The following is a 21538-nucleotide window of genomic DNA, read 5'->3' on the forward strand; positions in this document are numbered from 1 at the left end:
AGAAAATCACCAATTAGCAAATAGAGTACTACATTGTCACAGCCCTTCCAAGCTATGAGAGGGCTTCTTGTGGACACGCAGGGTTAAATTCACAAATATTTACACAGGAAAAATGTGTAGATGCACCTCGCCATATATAAGAATTGCACCTGCTTCCCTATACCTGATTCCCATAGCCTAGCCTAAAACCAGAGCCTCTTTGAGATGCAAATCTTTGTGAATGACACCCGCTCATGAGCTTCTTAAAGAAGCCTCAGCATCTCCAGATCTGCTCGAGTTTCTGGATTTGAGAAACAGGTGAAAAGCATCCGGGGCAAATGAGAGAAGCTCCAGGCCTCCAAAGATGTGATCAGGTGTTGGACTGTGGGAATCAGGCATAAATCAGCCGGTGCAAGTGAGAGAAGCTCCAGGCCTCCAAAGATGTGATCAGGTGTTGGACTGCGGGAATCAGGCATAAAGCAGCCGGTGCAAGTGAGAGAAGCTCCAGGCCTCCAAAGATGTGATCAAGTGTTGGACTGTGGGAATCAGGCATAAAGCAGCCGGTACAAATGAGAGAAGCTCCAGGCCTACAAAGATGTGATCAGGTGTTGGACTGCGGGAATCAGGCATAAAGCAGCCAGTGCAAGTGAGAGAAGCTCCAGGCCTCCAAAGATGTGATCAGGTGTTGGACTGTGGGAATCAGGCATAAAGCAGCCGGTGCAAATGAGAGAAGCTGCAGGCCTCCAAAGATGTGATCAGGTGTGGACCGTTGGGAATCAGGCATAAAGCAGCCGGTGCAAATGAGAGAAGCTCCACGCCTCCAAAGATGTGATCAGGTGTTGGACTGTGGGAATCAGGCATAAAGCAGCCGGTGCAAGTGAGAGAAGCTCAAGGGCGCCTCCTCGTTTACTCCAATTCAAAGCTCTGTGAAGCTGCCCTTAAGACTTGTTACAAACTATTTTCATGATATTCCTCTTCTTGTAGCTTTAAACTGGTCTCCATGGAACACCCATGGAGTGTTTGATCCCAAAAGGACAATTTTTGATTACGTTTCATCTGTATTTATACAAGACATGCTTCCCATCGCCCCTAAAGTAGTGCACGTCTCTTCCCCTGTTCCTTTTACCCTTTCTGTCCCTGGAAAAAAGTAACAAAGAAAAAAAAAACTTCACTTTTGTATGCCTCTTGGCGGTGTATTTGTGCTTCTAGGCCTTTTGTGATGTAACTTATTCCATTTGTTTTCCTTAATTTGCCAAAAAACTAATAAAACAACACAAAAACTGTTCCTACTAGTATTCCTGCTTGTTTTTGAAGCCTAACAACTCTTGCCATTCGTGAGAGAACCTTCCTGTTTTGTCACATCCTATGTGTGTCTGAATATTTTATGTGAATACATGTGCTTGGCGTGGTCAATTCCTTGTTCTTGTTGATATTGTCTAGCGTGCTCGTACTTCGTAAGCAGGGTACTGAGAAGATGAAGCAGGGCAGGGGTTTGGGGAGGAAGGGGAAAGGTTCTTCTAGAAGGGATGCGACTATTGATTGCCAGGTGAAGGGCTCAGAGATTGGTGCGCTTCCTGAGGTTGTGGGCCTAGGATGTGCCAGAAACCAACATCCAGAGCAGGTGCTGAATTTGAAGAAGGTTTGAGGTTATATTGATCCTAGATAAATTCAATAAAAATAATAAATAGTAAGGCATTTAGTCATCTGGCTCCTGGTCAAATCTGGCTCCTGGTCAAATAAGAACTCAACACCTAAAAACCTGGGTGTCAGAGGGAGAAGCCTTGCTACTATTCTGAGCTAACATTGACAAAGTTTAAAAAGTTAGACTGTGTATGAAGGAAACATTATGAAGAGCAGAAATTGTTAATTATAAAATTAATGATCGTACTTGCAACATGGAAATACTCTTCAGATTGCATCTTGTTCATCCCATATGTGTCCTGGGATTTGTGTAAAGTTGTTACAGAACATGGATCTGAGACAGCTCTCGGTAATTCTATCACACCGTCTCAGGGTATTTGTGAACATTTGGGACCATGTTTTTCGGATAAAATCATTAAAATCCAGAGGGAACTGGCTACCATTGTGCCCCCCAGTATCTTGCCCATCCTTCTGGCAGTTATAGCAGGGCACATGACTTCCACTACAAGTTTCCCCTCGTTTCATCCATCACTGACTCTACCTCATTGGGGACTGTGGCAGCTTGCCACCATCCCAGTAGGCTCGCCACGTAAACCCTGCCCAGCTAGGATTATTCAGGAGGTAAGATCTTTGCTGGCACCCGGTCTCGGTCAAATTATTTGCAGCCCTTTCGAATCAGAATTATTTCCAGACTGCTTTAAGTTGCCATTGTTACGACTCTACTTAAAGAGCCACCCCTGCATCCAGGAACCCAATATCTCAGCTCCCTTACCTAAGCAAGTTGATGGGGGGAGGTGGTAGCAGCGACCTAACTGCAGACTTTTGGGGAAGAGTAAGGGCTGTTGGATGATGCACAGAAGGGGGTTCAAAGTGGCTGGAAAACTGAAAAAGCCCAAGTGCCAGCTATGGATGCCAATAATTGAGTGGTGGACGGTGGTGGTGTGGGAGCTCCTATCTTACTAGTGGTCTTCAACACTGTCGGCCATTCCATCTTCCTTGCCCATCTCCAAGGATTAGGTATAAGAAAGAAACATTGTCTTGGCTCACCTCCATTCTTTCAGGAAAGGTTCAGTCAATAGTGCAGCCCTCATTCTAATAATTAAATAAAAGAGTTATCACCTGTGGGGTGGCACAGGGTTCAAGACTCAGCCCCTTATGTTCAGTGTCTATATGGCGCCCTTGACAAATTTGATCCAGGCATTTGGAGCCACGTTTTTTATGTATGACATCCAGCTGATTTTTTATTAAGTACATTCTGGGAGGAAAAAGGCAGATAGTTTTAAGTGCTGTTTGGGACAAGTTATCCAGTGGATGAATCTGAATTGTTTGAAGTTCAATATTAAAAAGCTGGAATCTTGCTGTGTACTCGTTCTTCCTCTTGTTCAGAGGCCGATACGCCGCTTAATGGCATCTCCTTGTCATCGGTTCTCCATCTGTGGTCTACTAGCTACTGGCCCCCTTCACTTGGGCTGGCCCTGTTCCACCACAGAAAGTCAGCCACCTGGCAGTGTGGCTTGGCCGCCGGTTATCCCCAGCATGGTCTCCGGTGCTTGTTCTTTCTAACTTTCTGCAAACACATCAGCTGCTGAATAGTTTTTGTTGAAGTCATTTGGACTCACGCAGAGGTGTTTATTTGGCACTGCCTCCACCTGCACTGCACGTGCTTCAACTTGCTCAGATTACCGCAGTCAGGTTAATATTCAAGTTGATCTTATCGCTTCGTCCTTGCAGATGCTACATGGGCTACTGTTGGAAAGCCGCATACAGTTTAAAATCATGGTGCCTTGTGCACAAGCCTTATAACAATCAAGCCACCTTTTTCCTGAGTAAAGGCTGTGCAATGTAAACCCCTGAGAACAGAGATGAGCAACTCCTTGTCAACTTAACATCCCACAGTAGCCGAAGACATTGCAGCCAAGTCACACATGCTACAGCACCCCACAGTGACCATCGCTGGACGTTCCCTCCAGTTAAGGGCCACGTGAGCAAGGCATTGGCGCTATGCAAATTCCATTCCAAAGTGTAGACATGCAAAGTGGGGTGAATGCTTTTTTTCAGTCCAAGAAATAACTCTCTGGAAATCAGTGCCACCAAATGTACATTTTATCATGAACCATTTGAAGTTCAGATGTGGTTTAAATACATTTTTGTTCTCACATTAATTTTTGAGTTTCCAATGGAACCAGGGATTTGGTATTTCTCGATGCCTTGTTGCACTGTACACGTATCTTTGCCACACCCAACTCCCACACCATAAGACACAAGGGGTTAGCTCGATAGACTACTTTTTGAACACCCTACATCTTTAGTTCTGCACATTGTGTTGACATTCGCAGCCTAGGGCTGATTGGGAGTTTTCTAAAAAGTTCTTCAAATGTTTGAAATGTTGGAAAAGCACAAGAAAACAGCTATTGCCATTTGAAAAAATGTATTGCTGTTCAAACTTGTATTGTGTGTTTCTGGTGGTTTGGGTCTATTTGACCTAAAACATTTGACCTAATCACATTTGGTAGAATTTATATGACCTTTTTTTCAGTCTGAAATGTGGGGGTAGACCCCTGCACCCTCCCCTCTACTTCCCCTCAACCGAATCTATACCGTTACCCACCCCGTAAATATATTCAATTAAATGTGACTGAAAAAAAGGTTAAAAAAATTAGATCAAATGTTTTAGGTCAAATGTTTTAGGTCAATTATGCTAATACCGTTTCTGGTTGCTTCCTAACTAGTAAGACTGGAATTGGCAACATGTGTTAGTTTTGCAGCTTTCATTTCACAGAGAGAACTGAACACAATAGCCATGTGATGCTAACGTATGGTGTGATGGAATCTGACTCTCTGGGCATCACTGCAGTTGTAAAATAGTGGAATCAGGACTCAACAACCTGGCAATAGTAGAGAAAATACTAACGGCATCTATGCCTAGCCTCTCATCCCCACTGCAGTGAGTCACTACAGTTATGGCAGAAAAGCAAACACATTTTCTCTGAGGTGCTGAAATGGACTGGGTAGGAATGGTGTAATTCACTACTGGCGGTGAGTGGACCTCACTAGTGGTCTTGGGTGCAGTGGCAGCTGGTGGAATGTTCAGGTGGTGGGGCGCTAAGCCGTGAATGAGTACGCTCATGCGAGTGAGCTTAGCAAGTGAGCCAAAACCACACTAAAAGCGGTTGGGGTGGTTCTTCCCCCAAGAACACATTGAAAAAAGAGATTAAAAGTTGGCATTTTGCAGTACCTTTTTCAAAAGAAATGGAGTAAAAATGGATTGATTTCAAAGACAGTTCTTAAGAGGAATTAAGAATTCGAATGATCTGGGCTCTGTTACAATTCAAGGGCATTACTTTTTTCCACAACTGAAAACATTGAGTCCTAGTTTGTAGAATACCACAAGCAATCACAAGCATGCCTTTTTGCACACAAAGAACCACATCGTTTTTCTTACCTATAAAGTATGTCTGCCTCTTTTCTGCGTCAACTGATGCAAAGAATTAGGCCTGGAAGCTAGCATTGAATGCCAGCACTGGCAGAATTGCCCGGAAAATCCATAGACATCAACAGCACACCTGAAACAGCAAGGGTAGAATTCAAAAGGTGTGGCAATCTGAGAGCTGTCTAATCCAATCAAAACCCACAGGCTTCTTGTTGGCAAATCAGTCCTGAAAGTTCAGCAAAAGAGTGCGATGCGACCTGACACACGGCACGTCACACCACATCTCAGCACACAAGGTTTTCACATATATAAGGAGAGTTATGTTTAAGGTGAGGGACAGAGGGGCTAGTGGCTGGGTGCTGGCTGGTCCTAGGATTTGCAGGGTTTTGAGCAGCAAAAGATGTGTGGTACCCCCTTTATTTGCATAAATAATGAGATCAGTGATATTACAGAAAATATTATAGACTGGATCTTCAATATGCCACAGTATCATGGCAAGTTAAATTAAACACATCTTGCCATGTGTGAGGCAGCAGGAGAGAAATGCATTGATGTCCATCATATGTTGTCACTATTAATATTTACCTGTGTGGAAATATCAGGGGTGAGAATTTCTTTGAAGTAGCAGACGGTGTGAGCTAAAGAAGTAGACTTAATTTTGGCAGACAAGGGATAGTGAGATAAAAGGTTTTGGCCAGGAGCACACCCTTTGGTTAAGTGGAGAAGCCAGGATTTGAGACCAGTCTGCAATTCAGGAACTTGAACACATCTCTTCCCAGATGTAATTGGTAGAACTATTGTTTGTAAAAAAAAAAACATCTTACTGTGGAAGGCATTTTATTTATTCATTTTATTTAATTGTTTATTTTTTTATCATGCGCTTAATACCAGAGTTCGGGTTTTCAGCACAGATCCGGAATTCAAACCTCTGTTGCTCTACATAGTTTTGATTCCAAGACCAGGACGTTGCCCCTGTGCTATCCTCCATTTGCTTTGCAAAAGTATGATTGTATTTTTCTAACTGAAGTTAACTGCTGTTATTGCAGGCATTTCCCAAGGGTTTTTATTTTATTGTGGATATATTTGGCCATATTTTCCAAACTAGGAAATATGCTTTTATTTCAGAAGATAAGGATTATTTTGTCTCGCAAAATCAATAAACTCCAAGCAAGTTACAAGGATGTTATGACAGGAAAGGGATTGGCCCGAGTAGTCAGGGCCGGTTGTGTCTACTGCAGGATTGCCTTATAGTGTGATAGAGCAAGCCTATTTACCCAGGAGGTCTTGAGGCAGGGAAGTCAGCATGTTTCAAGTCTTCAAATGTTATCAAAAGGAACAAGGCTTAAGTCCAACAAAAAAAACTGTGGGGGTATGGAGGACTCAATAATATATACAAAAGCTAGCATGGGCTCCGAGAATGTGGCGGGAGAGGGCATAGGGGCACACATTCTTAATGTGTGCACCAACGCTTCTCCAGGCCATGCTCATCAGACTAAATCACTGGTTGTACCAGGAATCTTTCTCCTGTCCTGCTGGATTCAGCCTTGGTGACGTGTTAGCATGCATTTTGCACAATTTGCAATTGCTGATCACTCCAAAATTCGAAAGGAAACTCATTAATGGACCACATAACCTTTGATTGGAGGGCGTGGGCAGGCCAAATCTACTTTCGGGATTTGAGAGTAGCAGGGATCCTATAGTGGAATGCTCCAAAGACAACTCAGCAGGTTAGGTAACTGTTGCTGAGATTTTATGTGTTTAGACCTTCCTGCCTATAAATCTTATGGCTTTTCGTTTTTTTCCATTCCTGCTGCAAAGTGTGCTGTAAATGTGTTGTTTGATTTCAACCTGAGGACGGGTACAGCTCCCTCACATCACTCAGTGTGGTAATCTATGCCTCTGTAGCAAAAATCAAAAGCTGCCACCCATTAATATATGCACAGTAAGTGAGCATATCTTAAAGTAAAATATACAAACGTATTTCAATTGGCCTTTCCATTGTGAAGCAAGTGCACAAGACAAGTATTTGCCTTTCAAAAAGAGTAATCAATATTGGAAAAATAATTTCCCTGAGAGGAGACTTTCCAATAATTATGCTGGCAAAGCATAAAAGGTGCACAACTTTTTAAACCTAACAATTTATATTGAAATATTCGAAGGAAAACAAAATCCAAACACTAGACGTGTGCTTTTATGTGGTGTCCAATGCAGACGCTTGCCCGCAGGTTTCGGGTTAAGTATCTGCACTGGAAACAAGACAACCTGGGGTGAAATACTAGCATCCGAACATTTCAGCAATCAAACATTTTTTAATGCTGTCCTCAAAAACACCTAAAAGGTGTTGCATTTTCACCCTGAAAAAAAGTGGACAGACCCTGTCCACCCACATGTATCCTCGGCTTGTGCCCTGAAAACCAGCACAGGGACTGAGCCAAAAATATAAACCATCCAACCTCCAGGACTGAAGCCTCTCTTGCCACATCCTGGGCATATAGTCTCCCTTGCCCTCTCATCTTTACACTTCTCACACCCCATGTTTGGCTTTCAACAATACTATTTGAAACCAAGCCAAAGATGCTAGTGAGAATGGTAAGGATGAGAGGGCAAGTGAGATACTCTGTTTTACAAAGAGAACTTGAAAAGTACACAAAGCAGGGTAAATTACTCACAAAACTATATAAATCCTTGGAGAAATAAGCTAGGCAAAAAGTTTACAATTGTGGCATGATTCACCCCACCTTGAATGAAAGACTAGAAATACCAGAGTGCAATTCAGCAGAACGCAAAGAAATGGCCTGTGGATTTTGAATATGTACATTCAAGACAAACACTCCTAACAAAAGGTAAAGTGGGAAACGATTATCTGTTGGAATGTTTGACAAAGGCATGATGCTTCCTACATAATGTGAGGAATATATCACATTCTTCCTAAAATAAACATTTTGGGCTTGGTAAATATGAACATGTGAAAATAAGGCATGTAGTTTCAAACAGTTGTGTGTGAGAATATGTTTAATTGTCTCTAAGGAAGGCACAGATTGGAGGCAGCAAACTGGCGCTTCTCCCCCAGCCCCAGCTGGTGCTGCTCGGCTATGGAGTGAAATGCTGAGTGAGAAATGTATGGCGCAGTATAGAGCAACACCGGGGTGGGCCCGAGGCGTGGGGGGTGGCAGAGGCTGGAGGTTGGGTGCTAGTTGCAACCCAGGCACACTGGTGAGAAAGTGTGAATGCATGCATGCCTTTTGGCCCTCTGATGTTAGTCAGTACAGCAGTTTTATTTCATAATTCGATATTCCATGACAGGATTAAACAGTTCTCGAAGTAATAAGAAGCAAGGACGTATATTCCACATATGAAGCAGTGGCATGTTTGTGCAGCGCATTTGCTGCTCATGAGGCAGTTCAGTTTGAGCACAAGTGCCATTTGCCAGATTTGTTTTCTTTATCATCGTAGGCTCATTCTGTATTATTTCCAATTGCAATCCGTGCTCAATTTATGGGGGTGTGACGAATCAACTTCCGGGACAACAATGGTACAGGGATAAATACGAGTTTCAAAACCATCAATCAGCCCCACACCTATAGTAGACCAGAAGGCATCCAAACAGATTGGACACGCAAATTATAAACCTGCTTGTCCAATTTTGGTAATGTGGATGGAATGGCAGGCTCATCTCCCAACGTTTGTGGATCATTGGTTATTTGCGATACTGCGAAAATACAATTATTACCCAATGATAAAAGGGACTGTCCAGTCAAGGTTGTATACAAATATATACTTTGTGATTATCACAACAGACTGTTCAAGCACACTACAACATGCATCCCACCCTGTAAAGGAATGCAGAGGACAGACAGTTTCATAAAAGGAAAAGGAATGCACTCTGGATAATAGGAGGATAATCGGTAAAGTAATGAATCGCAGATTAGTTCAAGGATACTTGGTTTCAGCAAAAAGGGAGCAATGGTTTGTAAAGTGTCACTAGGGGCCTTTGGAGAAGGACCAGGGGACAGAACTACTATGTACCTTGTGGTTGTAGAGGTTCTTTGTGCTCGACAGTGTGGAGTCAGTTTTAGGGAGCTTTGCATTGCATCTTCTGCGACAGAGTTCAAGATGAGAGACAGCTTTGGGTATCGGCGAGCGAGGCTGGATGGACAGTTGCAGGCTGGTATACACGGCGGCTCAGGAATCGTTTTCTCAGTGCTTGTCAGCAGGTCCGAAGCACCGGTCAAGGCATCTCGGATTGCGTTAGCGACTGCGGCGTAACAACAGTCAGCAGTGCAGTTAGTAGCAGCTTGAGGGGCTCGATTGGCTGGAAAATGTCCTTTAAGGCGGAAGTTGGTGGATGCTTGTCGATGCAATACTACCTAACCTCTTCACTGGGCTTGTGTCGTACTTTAAGGCGGACGGCCCAAAGCTGAAGAGAGTGTTGCATGCAAATGCCTTGTCCTTGGTTTGGTGCAGAGACTCTCTGGCACTTCCCACCTAAGAAGAAGCTTCCTTGCAGAGCCTAGCAGGGCACGCTGTGTGCTGGCAGGCTACCATTTCTGGAGCTGGTGGTGGGTCCTCTGGGTTCATTATCTCCCTCTGTTCCCTGGGAGATGTTTAGGAGCGGGACCTTGCTTCCTTCTTTTGAAATCCTGGTCTTCGTTCACTGATGGAATCTGTAAGGCAGACTGTACCTTCAGTCAGGGTCCAAATTAGTTCAACTTGTTACACCTTGCAATGTCTTCAGTTGATCTGCCCACAAGAGGGGCTCAGCCCGCTTTTAAAGCCAAATATGATGCAGTGATTGTTGTAGGCTAAGCCTACCCTAATGAACCAATACTGGACCCCGCCAGCAATCTTCTGTATGCATGAGGTCATAACCAAAGTGATTTGCAACAAAAAAGGTAAAGGGGTGAAAACATGTAATACTAAGTCCCACCCAACTTCCTGTCTGTTGGGGATCAAAGTGTCTCTCTGTTTAATTGAGCTCTCTGTGGTTCCTGATTAAAGTGGCAGGTCTCGCTTGGAGCTGTGGTGAGAACAGACGTACTGTCTCCATCAAATCACATACTCATACCCTCTGATGGGGCTCCCCCTTGCATGGGTTGTCTACTGTAAACATGTGTACTAGACATGACAGCTCACTTTCATTGACACTTTAGGGCAGGAGCTGGCTTCAGGTTGACACAGTGCATATGAAAGGGGTGTTGAGGTTTCCTGAATCCTTTGTTTTAGCCTCTGCAGCCAGGCCCCATGTGGGCCAGTTTGAAGTATACTATATTAGTTTGTTGATTATTTTAATTGCTGCCACCATCTGCAGAGGGTAATCAAACGGACAGGGCGGAACCATGGAGCCTTTGATAGTTAATTAGGCTGGCCATGGCAGAGGAAGTTTTTGGCCCTTCCCCTTCTGGGATGCATTGTGTACTCCACCTGTCAGATCCCAACTAAACATGACAGGGAGGACTATGCCTGTAGGCGGTGTCCACCCAGGGTATACGGGTCTATGTGTATGTCATCCGGTGAGTATGGGAAAATGTGTGCGGATTAGCCCCAAACGTTATCCAGAGGTTGATCTACCATCATTAAATTTCTTATAAAATTTTTAAAAATCCCAGGTGAGCGCACACCCACTGTGTGGATGGTCAAATTACTCACACTGGTACTGTACGCTTTCATATCTAACCGTCTTTCTTTGAAAGACCCTTTTGAAAGGTGGAAGAAGATATTTGTCCTGCCCTCTTATCTTTATAATTGTGGCATTATCCTCCTCCTTCTCTTAAACTGTAAGCTTCTTACCAAAATCATGTCTTGGGACTTCGTCATAGCAGTTGGGCCACCGCGTTGATTGTGGGCATCATCATCATTATCCTCACAATCGTCAGCAGTGGAAGTAGGTAATGGGTGATGGTGGAGGAGGCTAGGAACATCCCATAACCTACACCTCTGAACTTGTTCAGCAGTAATCTCAATCTGTAACTCTGCTTCCACCCTCACTCCTCCCCTCCAAGACAATAGACTGAACGTCCTCGAAATTGTCTCTGTGCCCCCTTTGCACTTTAAGAATCTCTGAACATGCTGGAAATGAAAATGGTGACTTCTCCATAACCATAAAAAGATGGCATGCTGTGGACTCACTTAAAGCCACTGAATATAATCTCTTGTTTATTAGGAATGATTCGCTTTTATTGTCTGCAGCTAGTATTTGGTATGGACACTAAATGATAGTGCAGTCACGTACAGCCACTGAATGTAATCCAATATCCTGCCTGCCTCCAAACAATCCTGACCTGTTCTTCTCATCCCGCCGACACGAAAGGTCATGGGTGTTTGTCATGCAAATTAGCCAGTGAAATGTAGTCGTGTCATTAGTAATGACAGAAAGATATCCTGTCCTATTTCAGTTTCCTATCTGTCCCACAACTAAAGCTTATTTTGATTGTCTCCCTCAACACAATCATATTAATGTTCTACCTCTCCTTCAACTAAAGTCTATATATTCTCTACCTCTCCCTAATGTAAAGCCTATCCCCTCAACTGCTCTAGCAACCCCATGCCTCTGCTTAATAAGACTGATCATGAAATTGCAGCGTGTATCCCCTTTTTATAAGACTTTACTGTTAACCACCCAAACCACTTTGCCGGAAACCCTGATAAGCTTCAGAAGAATTTGATATGCCAAAAAAGCAACTTTTGGTTTATTTCCAAGTAGCTTCACTCTGGCTTAATCTATGCCCATGAGCAGTCAACCATGGATCAGTGGACATTCACATCGGGGTGATGTTCCCCTTCCTACTTTTTATTTCAGGTCTTCCATTCAGTTGGCATGCACATATTTGGTTCTGAGTGGTACTTGCTGAATTTTTAGATCGTGGTACTATGACTGGCTTTAATATGCAGTGATCTATGAATGGTTGGTCCCTATATACAGCATTAATTTGGTAACCCCCTTGCCCGTGTTCTTCAAATTCAAACCCACATGGCATGACTTTAGTGCTGCTTGGGGGAGAGGGAGGCTTTGCCACGGGAGAATTCATTGAATTCGATTTTATCCGGGGAGAGGGGGTGGGGGGTTTCAACAAGATTTGCTCCAAATATATGTGGGGGTTGGTTTAGGGTATTAACTAATGTGGGAGGATTATGCGGAAATATTTGCAGCAGAATCTACCCAAACACATTTTGATGGAATTAAATTTGAAGGATTCTTTTCGAGCAGATCACATAGAATCCTGGCTGGACCGCCATGTGTGTAGGACCGGATCAGTCTACCATTGGATGGAAAATCCAATCACATGGCCGGCTTGTGTTTGCTTTGCCTTATTTTCGATTCACTGCTCATCTGTTTGATGTGGTTATGCTTTACTGAGACTAGAATCCTGTACTCTAATGGCCCAACATCCTCTTATGAGTAAGGCCTGTGTGGGAGAAATTCACTTCGGTTACTTTTTTTTGACTTTGCATTGCTTCTGTTTCCTCCTGGTCAGCCTGGTTCAACAGTGGAGCAGTGGCCACAGTTTCCTTAAGAGTCTAGAACTGCACGTTTAGTAAGAGCTAAGCTGTTACAAGCTTCAATGTTCATGTCTGACTGTATGCTTCCTTCTTCTGCTGATGCTTAATATGTCCCCAGTATTATGCTGCCGTAGAAGAGCAGGTGGTCCCCCTTCGTGTTGCATATGGATTCTTTTCCTCACTGGCCTTTACATGAGTGTCTTAAATTTGGGGGCTTATATCCACCCTGAACTCTCTTTGCATAGTTTTTCATAAAACGGGTGCCATCTGGCCCTGGCCTTAGGTGTGCAGAGTGTTACTTTATTACAACGAAGTTAATTACTTTGTGATAATTGACTTACTTGCAATTAATTCCCTTTTATCTCACATTTTTGTATGGGGGTTCCCACATATCCCCTCTTGGCCCTTCGTTCTCACCCCCCACCCCTCTTTTGCCTCATAACCCTTAAATACATGTATACAATTTGAAGTAATTTGAAGTAATTGTAACAAAGTAAATTAATGCAAAGTAATGTACTTTGTTAAAACAATGGGAGACGGTGTTCAGAGGGTGAGGGTGACTAGTTGCTCTCTCAAGGGATTCACAGATAGGAGCGAGGCAAGTGTTCACCTTGGAGAAGTCTACTATTGAACTTAAGGCAGTGCCAGTGCAATGAAATTTCTAGTATTAGCAGGTGCTGGGCACAGAAGTCACAAGTAGACATCTTATGCTATTGCTCTCAGGTTTACACCAATCTGTTTCGGAAAACCTCGATCCCGTCTACACCAATAACCTGCCACTCCCACTATATGCAGCATGTGTGGTGCGTTTGGTGGTGGGACTGTCTAAAAGCACGCATTTTGTGTTACACGTTTTATAAAAGCGAGCTTATATTATTTGTCGGCAATGATCTGAGATCTTTTAAGAACTTGCTCTCTTTCGCTTTGAAAGCTCAGGGAATCACCTTATGAACCTTTGCACCAAAAGGAGGAACTTGGTTAACTAAGTGCCAAAAGACAAGGCATGGAGCAGCTTTGAGGCAGGAAATCCCAGTGGGAGAAGCAAGGCTCTCCTCTCCTCATCTTCTAGCGCAAGTGCATAGACATTCTGATGTGAGACTCAGGGCCTGATTCTCAAGGTGGTGTTAAGTACCGACATGGTTGCAGAAAGCTTTAGCAACCTTTTCAGTACTTAACACCAATTGTGAAGGCGGCTCATTGTTCTGAAGTCGGATTGAATGTGCCACTTTCAGAATATATGTCCCGGTTGCAAAAATGGGCGAAAAACCAACCAACCTAGCAACCGGCACTTTCAGAATCTGGCATTTTGCATGCTGATTCCTGTGGCACTCCTCCACTTAAGCACATGTCAAAAAGTGGCGCACATGTACATCACCACTTTGGTGTCACTGTAATGGAGGAGTGCCACAGCGTTCCTTCTTTTACATAAAGACTTCTTTTCAGGGTTGAGAAGCCAGACCCATGCACTGCATGTCATCGCTTTGTAGGGCGAGAGAGAGGAAAGCTCAGGCAGTGGGAAGGAATGATGAGCACGCTTGCACTCTAATTGTTTCATGTTTACCTGAAATAAGCCTCCAATTACAAATGGAATTTGCATCGCATTCGGGTATGAACAGATGCATGCTATGAGCATTTATAAAAAGGGAGCATTCATTATTGTCAAACCACAGGTACCACCGTGATCTCGAGAGCACGTTCGTAAAATGATGATTACCTCGTTATTTCGCGAAAGTGCTGCCAAGACTTTGCAATGCACCCATTCTGGTGCCTGGTCGTCAGGCAAAGGCGCAGTGAAGCATGCTATTTAGCAAGCTCACTGTGCCTCGATTAGAATCGGGCCCTCATATGGGCGCTGTACAGCTCTAATCTTCCTCGGCTGTGACTGACATGTCAGCGGAAGGTCTAGCACAGCTAGAATCAATGATAACATTGTTGCGCTTCCCTGGGTAGGTGCAGGCTTCTGTAGGAGTTGCGGGATGAGGACACATTTCCACTGTAACCAGACCAGAGTGTAGCTCGACCACCGAAGAGACACAAGGGGCTGCCTGCCAGTGGGTGGCGCTTATGGCAGGGAGTAGTCATTGCCGCTTAGTGCTCCTGTGCCACGTAGTGCCCAAACAAATTGTGGCAGTAAAACATCGCCTATAGGCCACAACTTTGTGACCCCAGTAAGGGGCACTAAAGCACCACCTATGGGACCAAACTATGTACTTCATTTAAAGGCCCTATAGTGCCAATTATGAGAAAAATCCACGCTGGCACCAATGTGCCAACATGAGCAAAACTCTGCAGCCCCAAAGGGTATCTAGTGTTAACCTTTTCACTGCCATGGGTTTTCCGCCCAAGTGCCAAGGCCTTTTTTGATGATTTTGGTATTTGGCCATTCAATGCCTTCTAATATTTTCTGTTTCATTAAACCCTTTCAAGTGCCAAGGACGAGGTATCTTGTCCTTGGCAACAGGGAGGTAATCCCAAGGACGAGATACCTCACCCTTGGCACTTTATCTATTTATGATTAAAACTGATCTGTGGCGTAAAAACACTGCCTATGAGCAAAAGCTATGAAGACTAGGGACAGCTGCATAGTTTTTCTGCCACTGCAAACCAGCTGTGTCTTCGAACAGGCTGCCTCACTTGGTAGCACATAAGCACCACCTATCATCAAAAACTAAAAGAAAGTGTGCAATGCAGCAGAAATAAATCTAGGGTCCTTGAAATATGGCTTTCCTATACATGTATATTGCAACGCCTTTGATGTGGAAAGGTGATAAGGGGGAAATGCTTCAAATACTCACCACTAATCTTCATTTCAAACTTCATCGTCACAGTCCTGGGTGGACTTCCTCCAGTCCTTCTTTGTGAGGTGTCTTCAACTGGCACTTTGTGGGCATCCAGAGCAGGAAGCGAGGGGACAGGTGATCCGTTATAATTAGGTCAAGTGGGAGTGGAGAAATAGTCAAAAGATTTGGGGTTTTCACATTTCAGGACAAGCCGAGCTGTTTGTCTTCCAAAAATTGTCCCATTTCAGACTGCAGGGACTGTGACGAGGTAGAGGGTTACTTGCTGCAGTGCACATTACCAGTATGTTATTGAAGAATTACTGAACACCCTTGGGCTCATTCTGCCACAAACCTTGGAAGACTCAAAGACGTTGTGTGTTAACTAAGGTGATTGTTGACTTCAAGGGCCTAGCGCATTACTTGTCCACGCAAAAACAATAAGGTAATGGCTGTAAGGTTAAGCATTAATCATAAACCTCTGGCAACTACTCTGGGCAACACTCCAACCGAGCCTGATTTGCACGTGGTCTTTCCCCTTATGTAATGGTTTGGCAGGAGAAGAACGATGGTCTGGAGGGTTGCCCAGAGCAATGCCAGAGGTCAAGATTAATTCCAAACCTTCCAGCCATCACCTCTTTTGGTTTGCTTAAGTCACCCTAAGTGGGACGGGTATACCCAGACGTGGGTCCTGTGCCTGCCGGGCCTAGAGACCCAAGATACTCCTCACTGATGAGGCCCAAAAAGACCGAAACATGTCTGGGATGCTTGTGGTCTCGTGCAGAAGGGATGTGACCTAGCAGTTTAGGCTGGACGATCCCTTTTGGGGTGGGGCCAAGCCTGATTTGCATATGATCTTTCCCCTTCTGTAATGGTTTAGCAGGCAAAGAAAGGTGGTCTGGGGGGATAGCCCAGAGCAATGCCAGAGGTCAAGATTAACTCCAAACCTTCCAGCCATCACATCTTTTGTTTTGCTGCATCAATTTTCCACACCTGGGCTTTCATTGTGGAAACCACTGTCTTCTGGACAGAGTCATCTTGGATAAATGATTATTAACAAGATAACCTTAAGTATTTGACACGAGCAGGGACGTCATTTTTCGGGTTGCCAGGAGTCACAACTGCTATCCCTGAGGTCTCCCTTGCTAGCCTTGTGGTCTCCCTTGCTGAAATAGTTTTTTTTATTTTTTGGTGTAAACTCCTGGGCTGTGGCCAGCACCATGTGGCTCTTTGTTTCTGCAGTGGAGGGCTATCTTGTTCAGGCCTCTTAAAAAAAAAAAAAACAGGGGGTTGCACAAGTGTAACACTTGTCATTGTAATTGGTTTTTTGGAACATGCTTAATACCCAGAGGTTTCTAAGTGTGGACCCGAACCTGCGGTGTTCTATCTCGTCTTGCTTCAAGGTGAGCATGTTGCCCCTGAGCTATCCTCCCGGCAAACTTTGAGCAGTGACCCTAAATAAGAAAGAATAGGAATAACAAATAATTTGTTTCAGGCACACTTAGGGGGTGAGTCAATGATTTAGTCTGTTCAACATCTCAACTCAGCCTTTCATCCTTCTGAGGTGGATAAATGAGTACCAACACAGGTTGGGTGATATTGTTTGTATATTTGTTCTATATAAAGCGCTTAATCGTAAGTGCTAAATAATAACACATCATTATCATTTGGCCTTGGACGTCTGCTTACACTCACAGTAATTTGGTAATATGGGCCTATACACACTGATATTAAAGATACATATGGTGATCCATTCTTGTATGAAAAGTATGTCACATTACAGTGATATTGTAACCATATTTTTCGTAGTGCACTTAGGAACAATGCTATGTGAGGTCCCTTTCTGTTTTGTCAAGGGGTGAAAGGTCATGTTGCATCGCTTCCCGTGACGTCCCTCAGGGTTGGCTCAAATGGCACCACTTCCTGCGATGACATCAGAGGTCAAGGGTCGTGTGATGCCATTTCCGCTACCCCTGGTATTTTGATGAAATGACGTCCCTGGACGCAAGTGATTGCGCAGACAGCACAGAGGGTTGGAAAAGGTCCTACAGGAGACGTGGAGTAACCTGGTCATTCACACTTTAAACCATCGAGCTACGTCAGGGGTAAAGACTGAAAGGAAGGGAACACAGATAGGAGCCAGAGATAAAAAAAAATAGAGGAAACCTAAAGAAATATGGTTGGAATATAAAAAGAGGCAAAGAGAAGACCGCGGAGAGAGATCAGAGGAAGGGGGCTGGAAGTATGGAGGGAAATGCAGCTGTGGGGAGCAGGGCCGCTCGCACCTGGCCGGGGAAGCGCTGCCATCCAAGCCCGTTAAGCCGCACTCCGTCCATACGTCTGAAATCACTTGCAACTGTAATAGCAGGCGGCCGGTTCATGATTGAGGTTAAATATAAACCGGCGCGAGCTGGCGGCCGACATCTTTATAACTGCAAAGCAGACAGAAATACAGAGATGCGCGGGAGGTGGATGGGGGAGACAAGAGGAGTGGGGGATATGAGGAAGCGAGATAGGAGAGAGGTCAGACAGATAGGGCGGGAGGAAGGGAGATGAGGGAGAGGAAAGAGGGAGGGGTAGCAGGAAAAAAGATGGGGGAGAAGGAAGAGAGGGGCTGCGAGGGAAAAGATGGGGAGAAGAAAGAGGGCTGCTTTGAGGAAGTGAGATGGGAAAGGTGGAAGAAAGGTGTGCGAGGAAGAAAGATGGGATAGACGGGGGATGAGGGAGAGGGGAAAAGATGGCAGAGAAGGAAGGTAGAGGGCAAATAGGGAACTAGAAGGGAAAGAAACGGGCGAGAGGCAAGGGGGTGCGCAAGCGTGAAAAAAGTTAAGAGGCAAGGAGCGCGAGGAAGAGAAATGGGGGAAAAAAGGAACAGGGGGTGAATGGAAGATAGGTGGATGAGAAGTAAGAGATGAGGGGTGTGGGAGAGGCAAGAGGGGGAGTAGTAGGAAGAGCGATGGGAAAAAAGGAAGAGAGAGGAGTGGGATGAAAAAAGATAGAGGAGAAGGAAGAGGTGGTTGGGAGGAATAGAGGTAGAGCGGGAAGAAAAGGTCTTGGGGAAAGAGGGAGGAGAGAGAAGGAAGAGGGGTTGGGAGGAGAGAGATGGGAGGGTGGTAGTGCTTTAAGTGGGAGACTAGACCGAGGAGGGGGCATGGCCTAAGTATGGGTGGGTGTGCTTAGGCTAAGCCCCCTAACTAGAGCCTCCCTCTCGCCTATGGGGGTTGGGAGGCTGGTAAGTGCAGGAGAGATGGGCACACTGGCATTATTACCTTTGGTGTGCCCAGCCCATCGTTTGTGTTCCAAATCACGGGCTCCGAGCCCCACTTGGGGGCTGGAGCCTGTGATTAAGAAATAAAAGAACAGGACGGGAGCTCCAAAGGAATGACACGAGTGCGCCCCAGCTCTCCTTCCGTGGGGCCAACACCCAGCAGGCACCCAGCAGGCAGCCCTGCGGGCGTTGGTCTTTTACTCAGAAACAAAAGGAGGTCTGGGTTACAGGCCTCTCTTTGTTTCTGAGTAACAAACGAAACACCCAGAAGACATCCCGTTTAGCCCAAGTGATACACGTTCTTCAGATTTAAAAAAAAAAAAGAAGAGGCATCATACCGCTTCTTTTCTCTAATCCAAAGTGCTGATATCTGCATGCAGCCCTTTAAGTGTGCAGAACTTTGGCTAAATGGGCTGCCTGAGGAGTTGGCACAGCGGGGTCTAGTCAGGGGTTAGGCCTGGCATGGCCCAACTGGAAAGCCCTATTTGGAGGCTGCCAGGGGTCTGCCTGTCACAACCACAGCCCCTGGTCCTGGCATTTGGGCCCTCAGGACCACATCGCAGTATTCCTGTGGGGCCCCAAGGGCCCAATCATGCTCCCAAAGAGACTCTTGAAGTCAGGCCTGGCGCTTTTGGCACCAGGCTCATGTTATTGATAGGAAGGCCACAATCTCCAATGGCAATAGCACAACATGGATGCCTCCACATGGTTCAGTTCTAGAACTGAACCATGCGGTCTAGCTCTTTGGGTGTGGTCAGGCCTGAAGACACCTGGGATACTTACAGACTATAAAAGCCACGCCCGAGCTGCAGAACACACTTCGCGTTGCTCTGCACCCGCAGCGTGACGTTCACCGAGGTCTGATCTCTGCATTCCGGACCTGCATCTGTGGAAATAAGAAGCAGAACAGCATTATTCATCCTTACCTGCGAGAATCCAGCGTCTGTTGTTCACTCCAGTGTCCTGCACCTCCGGCATCACGGCAGACGCTCCCTCTGGGATCAACCTGAAGGAAGGAAAGGAAACAAAAGACGACATTAGTAAGCGTTCACATTTGCATCTAAACCATCATTAAAACGCTTACCTGAGTGGAAGTCGCGATTGGCTTATTCTCATCGCGGCCTTCCATCAATCTGCCGCAGACTTACTTGACGGTGAATCCGGGCATCTTCCTCTCACCGCTCCGCATCCTTTCGCCAGCCCTTCATCCGGAACATCACGGCAACCTGTGAAGAAGAAGAACAGGTTAGCACATCATAAAAGCAAGCGCACATAGCGCTGCGCTCTGCGCAGTCACCTACCATCTCAGGCACAGCTCCAGCCTGCTCGCCACCTCTGCCATTCCTCCCGCACCTAGGGAGATAAAAGACAACAATTAAGGACAAATATTAAAAGCAAAAGACTTACCTGAAGAACTGAGTCGCAGCAGGACTGGACTCGCGGGCCCGCGCCAGTGAAGCAACTCTGCGGCGAAGCGCCCCAACCACAATGCACCCCTGCACAGAATTGCAGGATGTAGAGCGCACCACATCCGAATCCAAGGTGAGGAAGGCTCTACGGGGAATATGAGGGTTCACGAGGGAGGTGGGCCCAGAGAGGAGGAGACTGTGGGCTAATCTAAACTCCTGTATTCCAGATCAGATCCTTGGCAGAGTGGGAACCCAGGGAAGAAGGCTCCGGGTCAAAGGCAGTCCAACCAGATCAGGTGGCGTCCCTGTGGATACCAGGTGAGCGTTACAGAATGTGAAGCCTCAATAATCATAATCCACCCGGACGTCCAGTATGGAAACCTCAGACACTGACCAGTTAGCCCAGATGCTGGGGCAGTTACGTGCCAAAGTGCATTCAGCCAGACAGGAGACCAATGCATTGCAGAGAGAACTAATAATGGCCAAGGAACACACAAATGATCTAAGTAGACAACTCCTTCAGTCGCAGGCCGGGCAAGCTCCATTGCCTGGGGCCATTCCATCTATACCAGCACCAGTTTATCTGGTACAGATCACCTTTCCTGGAGCAGTTCCTTTAGCCCCTCCGGAGCGTTTCTCGGGGGACCCTAGGAAGTACGCAACTTTTATGAATCAGTGTCGCCTACATTTCCTTTGCAGACCTGGGGAATTTCCTAATGACCAGTCACGAGTGGCCTTTGTGCTGTCTTATCTGACTGGTAGTGCTGCAGATTGGTCTGTGCCTTTTGTTAGTCAGGATGATCCCCTGCTACTCAATTTTGGGGGTTTCCAGCAGGAGATGGAAAAACTCTTCGCCCGCCGTTCGCATGGGCAAGCTTTAGACAATGAACTCTTGTCCTTCCGTCAGGGAAACCAAGACCTATTGACTTATATAGTGACCTTCAATCGAAGGTCGAAGAAGAGTGGCCAGAGGACAAAAGGACCACGTTATTCCATCAGGGCTTAAGGGGGAGCTAAAAGACATTCTTGCCCAGGTAGTGGATCCACCCAAAGACTGTGTCAAGTTTATCAACCTGGTAGTGTAACTTGATCATAGGTTACAAGATGGAAGAGTGGATCGAAGCAGACCAGATGTGTGTCCCATGTTCATGCTCTCCAAGGACCATGTTCAGCGAGGAACGGATAGCTCCACGGAACCGATGCAACTAGTGGGGTCCGACCCCCTTTAACCAAAGTTGAAAGGGACAAGAGGAGAGAACAGCAGTTATGCTTATACTGCGGAAAAGCAGGTCATTTTCTCAAAGAATGTCCAGTAAAACCACCAAGAAGGTCCGTAGGAGCCACGGATAAGGAGAAAACAAGTGTGGAGTCGGAAAACTACCAGTCCTGGCAAATGTAGGGGTCCATTTGTCAAGCGAAGAAACTCAACTCCAGACCTCCCATTTTGAATTGCCTGTGATCCTGATCAGCCACCAACAGCCGTCAAGAATGCATTCAGTTGAGGCATACATTGACAGCGGAGCCATGGGAAATTACA

General features: G+C 45.6%; 1 protein-coding gene across 3 annotated transcripts in view; it reads right to left on the reverse strand.

Annotated features, from left to right (window-relative positions):
* TNR (tenascin R) overlaps positions 1–21538 on the reverse strand; it is a 2098594-nt gene that overhangs the window by 1774638 nt on the left and 302418 nt on the right. For 2 of the 3 annotated variants that reach the window (XM_069641142.1, XM_069641141.1), the window contains exon 2: positions 5063–5183. The exons of the other annotated variant lie outside the window; for it this stretch is intronic. The gene's annotated coding sequence lies outside the window, so the exon portion shown is untranslated. The remainder of the gene's footprint in view (positions 1–5062; positions 5184–21538) is intronic. 3 annotated transcript variants of the gene reach the window in all.

The sequence above is a fragment of the Ambystoma mexicanum genome, chromosome 1q (assembly GCF_040938575.1).
Source record: "Ambystoma mexicanum isolate Mex_15411 chromosome 1q, UKY_AmexF1_1, whole genome shotgun sequence".
In the NCBI taxonomy this organism is placed as follows: domain Eukaryota; kingdom Metazoa; phylum Chordata; class Amphibia; order Caudata; family Ambystomatidae; genus Ambystoma; species Ambystoma mexicanum.